The sequence below is a fragment of the Cebus imitator genome, unplaced genomic scaffold (assembly GCF_001604975.1).
Source record: "Cebus imitator isolate Cc_AM_T3 unplaced genomic scaffold, Cebus_imitator-1.0 Scaffold0, whole genome shotgun sequence".
Taxonomy (NCBI): Eukaryota; Metazoa; Chordata; class Mammalia; order Primates; family Cebidae; genus Cebus; species Cebus imitator.
In genome coordinates this window covers 21,243,458-21,249,351 of record NW_016107315.1, presented here as the reverse complement: position 1 = coordinate 21,249,351, position 5,894 = coordinate 21,243,458, and positions in this window count along the sequence as shown.

Genomic DNA, 5,894 nt, shown 5'->3' with positions numbered 1-5,894 from the left:
TTTTTGACAGATCTCACTCTGCCACTGAGGCTAAAGTGCAGTGGCACGATCTTGGCTCACCACAACCTCCTCCTGGGTTCAAGCAATCCTTGCACCTCAGCCTCCTCAGTAGCTTGGACTACAGGCATGTGCCACTGTACCTGGCTAATTTTTGTATCTTTGGTAGAGACGAGGTTTTGCCATCTTGGCTAGGCTGGTCCCGAACTCCTGAGCTCAAGCAATCTGGCTATCAGCCTCCCAAAGTGCTGGAATAACAGATGTGGTATACTGTGCCTGGCCTTGACCATCCCTTTTCTACCCTATCTAATATATCTACTGTAGCACATCTCATATATTAGAGACCAGTCTTTCCCACTAGTTCATGAATTCCCTGGAAGCAGAGCTCTTAGTAAGTATGAAATGAATGTTTAATGAATGGGCAGATATTATAATCCTAATCTGCAGGCTCTTATAGCTAGCTATTTACACAACATCTTCACTAGAACATCAAATAGATATCTCAAACATCCCACGTGCAAACTACGCTACTGATGATGCTGAAGAGATGTATTCCATCTATCTTTCCATCTTAATCAATGGCATCCACCTTTTTCCATTTACTTGGTCCAAACTGTAGAATTCTCTTTAACTCATCTTTCACCCCTCAAATCTCACATTTACTAGCAAATCTTGTTAATTCTACTTTAATTATATGATTTGAACTCTACCTCTTCTCATCATTTCCACTGTTCTGACCCTCAACCAGACTGTGCTTGTCTTTCACTTGGATTACTGCATTAGCCTGCCAAGTGGTGTCTAAGTGATCTCTTCTTGAACTGCCAAGAATTCCTCTTTGTCTTCCCACCCACACTCCATTCTCAGCTATCAGTATATTTATAGTTGTTGTGGGATGATATGTGAGTTCCTTCAACCATACCTTCTAGTGGTTCCCTATCTTATTCAGAATCAAAGACACAATCATTCCAATGGCTTCTAAAAGCCCATGTGATCTGGCTCCTCATTGCCCCTCTAAGAGCATCTCCTATGCCTCTCCCCTCTCTCCTTGGGTTCTAGGTTCACCAAGCACACTTCTGTCTCCGGGACTTTACACTATTCACTCTCTGGAATGCTCTTCCATGAATATCTTCATAAATTGCTCCCCCAACTATTTCACGTCTTTGTTTAAATGTCACGTTTTCAGTGAAGCCTTCCTGGATTATCCCCTCACCCATCCGTGGAACGCCCTTTCCACTTTCCTTAATTAATTTTTCTTCTTGGCAGTTTTTTTTTTCCTTTTACTATGTGATATAATTTAAATAATGCTTTATTTTGTTGACTATCTTTCCTCACCATAGTATGAGCTCTATGAGTGCAGGGATATCTGTCTCCTTTGTTTACTGCTACTTCCCTAACACCTCCAGCAGTAGGCATTTATTACATATTTTCTGAATGCATGAAAGAAAGATGAAGAAACTCATCCCGCAGTACAGGAACTGTCTGTCTGAATGATTGCATTAGGTGTGCTGTATACATTTCCCCTCTCTTAATAGCCTAGGATTCCCTGACTCTGGGACCTTCTAGTTGATATGCCCTCTATTAAACTACAGGCAGATTTTTGTTTAAAAAATTTATCACAGTAAGTATTTATATAGAGCAATAATTATTTGTAACTTTTTGTTGGTCAGTTTAGCAACAAAGCTTTATACACTTAGCAATTACATGCAGTCACTTTCCCTGTTCACCTAACAGTCTTCTCATAATGAGAATAATGGATGGAGCAGTATTTTTATTTAGAATGAACTTTTGCTGTATTCTTTATGGTAGTTCTGATCACAAAAAGTGATTACTCCTCCACCGTGTCCTCTCAAAAAATCAAAAAGTTGACTAATTGGAACTCCCAACCCACTCTTCAAAAACAAGAAACAAAAACAAAAACCCACCCGGAGATAAACATGAATATCTAAGGGGCCGTGAGGGTGTTTTCAGTTCACTGTATTAATCAGCTTAACACAACCCAGCCTAACAAAATAAATTAGGGCTTAAGTCAAAGCCACAAGGGGTTCGCAGGAGGTTTGAGAAGGGCCACTGAGCCGGAGGTTGTGTCTGGTCAGTCTCGAGCTTGCTGCACGGCTAAACCCAACCATTCCTCCTTCTCTAACTATGCTTTAGCTGAACCCTCAAATCCTCTCAGAAGTCCTCCCTAGTTGTTGTTAACCAACTCCTTCTCTCAATTCCTTTTTCCTTTTTTCCTTTTTTTTTAAGATGGGGTTTCACCATGTTGGTCAGGCTGGTCTTGAACTCCTGACCTCAGGTGATCCGCCCACTTGGCCTCCAAAGTGCTTGGATTACAGGTGTGAGCCCCTTCTCTCAATTCCTAAGTCCAACTCTTTTCTTCTCTTTCTGAGCCCATTTCTTTATTTCACATCCCTCATTTCCAGATGGTGAACACAGCATTTACCACCAGAGAAAAGAGAAACCACCCGTCATAGATTGCCTTAATTTCCTTCCCTTCTCCCTTCTATGAGCTGAACACATTTTGTGTTCACCTGAATGAACATCTTTTTCTTTTGTCTCAGAATGAAATATTTTTCAATGCTAATCCCTTCACATGTGCTTTTGATTTTATCCTCTTAAAGGTTTCCTTCCTGAATTATCTCCTCTGCCTTTTTAAATATTTCAGTCTCCCCTTGTTCCTTTTCCTTATATAATTTGACAATATGTACACATCCTAGCACAATGTCTGGAAAAGAGCAGGTGCTCAATAAATTAGTTTGACTCCCCTAAAGCTCCAAGTGTCCCTTAGCCTGAGAAAAACCATCCATTCTTGACACTGCATCTCCCCACACTGCCACTCTTTTTTCTTCCTAAGCTGCTGCTTCTTTCTTTTTTGAGACAGTCTTACTCTGTCACCCAGACTGGAGTGCAATGGTGTGATCTCGGCTCACTGCAACCTCTGTCTACCTGGTTCAAGTGATTCTCCTGCCTCAGCCTCCCCAGTAACTGGGATTACGGGTGCCTGCCACCATGCCCAGCTAATTTTTGTATTTTTATAGAGACAGGGTTTCACCATGTTGGCCAGGCTGGTCTCGAACTCCTGACTTCAGATGATTCGCCCACCTTGGCCTTCCAAAATGCTGGAATTACAGCCGTGAGCCACCATGCCTGGCCCTTCCCATGCTTCTTACAAAAGCATTCTCTTTTCCCAGTTTCTCTACTCTTACTTGCTCATCTAAGTTTTGTCTCACATTATATAATTGATTGAATTATTTAATCAAATACTCTCTTTTGTTCTTTATGTAACTTGATCTCTGTATGGCATTTGACAACACTGACCGGTTACTCCTTTCCATTTAGATTTTAAATTCTTCGATTTTTTCAAAATTTCTGTCTGATTCCCCTTTACTCTCAGTTATTCTTCAATGTTCTTTGGTGGGTACTGCTCTGCCTCCCATCAATGGTTCCTTAAATGCTGGTGAAGCCCAAGTTTCTGTCCCTAGCAATTTTCAATCTATTCACCTTCCTTCTTTAAAATGTTCCCTTCCACACCCATTCACTGAACCATCGCCTATACTGGAGATTGCTCCCAAATCTGTATCTCCTTTCCAGATTTTTTCTCACGACAGAGTGACTTCTACTTACTGGAGATGATGGCACTCTGTACACTCTGTATAACCAAAACTGAGCTCAATGTTTTTCTCATATGCATTCTTCCTTTTCTTATGTTTCCGAATTGAATAATAATGTCGATTTCACCCAGATCCCCACAGCCCTCTGTGCACATTGTGTTTTATTCATCTTTCCATCCTTCTGTTCATCCCCCAGCTTCTGGCACATTCAAGCCCATTATAGTGCCCAATACACAGAAGACGCTCAAAAGCTATTTGTTGAATGAGTGCATAAATAAAACCCTCTCAGAGGAATAAATCTGTAAGCAATCAAGGGTGCTCTTGATTTTTCTATGAAGTTACATAGGGCATTGTAATCACCCAGTTGATCATTGCTAAGAAAGGGTTTGATCCTATTCTCTATTATCAGCTTGCAGGAGAAAGGACAAACATGCTTTATGTTTCTTATATAGAGAGGAGGACTAATCTTAGAAGACTTTTATACAATGAACATTTTTTGAGTCAATGTGAATGTAAACTACTGAAAGAATGAACTGTGACTGGGGACTAGTTGAGTGAATTTTTGACTCCCCTTCCTTAACCCTCCTAATACCTAAACGCTTTGCCATGTAATTCATCAGTCCCTCCCACTAAAGGTATGGTGAAAATTCTCACTCTTTGACTTTGGGCTCTCCCGTGTGACGTGCTTTCACTAACGGATGTTAGCAGACTGGAGGCATGAGGCTTGATATACACTTCGTGGTTGGGCTTGCTTTCTTGTACCTTTTGATCACCATGAGAGTAACATACCTGGCTCACCTCACTAAGCCCAGGAGGAAAATGGCAGATGTGTAGAGCACAGCTACCCCAGCTGACTCACAGACTACCAGCAAAGCTGCCCAGTCCAACCCAGCCAAGATCAGTTTCTGAAACGCTAGCCAATCTGCAAAATGCGTATGCCCAATAAATGCTTATCATTGTAAACCACCAAAACTTTGTGTTATTGTGTAGCAGGATTTGAATGACACAAATACCAACATGCTTCTTTTACTCCCTTTCTTCTTCCGACTCTTGGCATTCTGCATCTCTTCTCCTTGGTTCTCTTCTAAGCAGTCTGCTATTGTGAAAATAATTGGCTTTAGGGTCAGAAACTTGTGACTTTGAACTCATTCTGTGAATGATTAGGAGGCTTGAATAAGTTACTTATCTCCTTTGAGCCACTGTTTCTTAATCAGTGAAGTAAGAAAAATATACCTGTGATAACTTAATAAGCTACATTAAGCAATCAGCACGCAATAATCAGGCTGTACTCCAAAACTGAGCGTAACTGAGTGTTCCTTGTTCATTCTGCACCCTCCCCACACGAAATTCCATTCCTTTCCCCCAAGTTTGTTCTTCTTAGGCTCAGGCAGTTTTACCATAGCGCATTCTCTCTGCCTCCAGCACTGTGGTAAAGATGGTATTTCTTATTCCTTTCATGGTTCTTGGCTACATCCATTCTCCAGGGACAATTCATTTTAAGGAATACTTTATATGTTTGGCCTTCTTATGTGTATTCTTTGAGGTATGTCTCGTACGTGTGTGTGTGTCTACACAGTCATGCATCACTTAACAATGGGGATATGTTTTGAGAAGTGTCATTAGATGATTCTGCCATTGTGTAATCATAGAGTGTACATACACAAACACAGATGCTATAGCCTACTTCACACCTAGGCTATATGGTATAGCCTATTGCTCCTAGGCTGCAAACCTGTATAGCATTTTACTATACCGAGTACGGCAGATGATTGCAACACAATGATAAGTATTTGCGTATGTAAACATACCTAAACATAGAAAAGGTATGGTAAAATTACAGTGTGCAAGATAAAAAATGATATACCTGTATAGGGCACTTGGTGTAAATGGAGCTTGCAGGACTGGAAGTTGCTCCAGGTGAGTCGGTGAGTGGGGGTGAGTGAATGTGAAGGTCTAGAACATTACTGTACACTACTGAAGACTTTATCAACACTGTATACTTAGGCTACACAAAATTTTTTTTTCCCATTTATTTTATTGCATTTTAGGTTTGGGGGTACATGTGAACATGCAAAATTGTTGCATAGAAACACACGTGGCAGTGTGATTTGCTGCCTTCCTCCCCATCACCTACTTCTGGCATTTCTCCCCTTGCTATCTTTCCCCAGCTTCCCACCCCCCACCGTCCCTCCCCTATTTCCCCCCAACTGACCCCGGTGTGTAGTGCTCCCCTCCCTTTGTCCATGTGCTCTCATCGTTCAACACCCGCCTATGAGTGAGAACATGCGG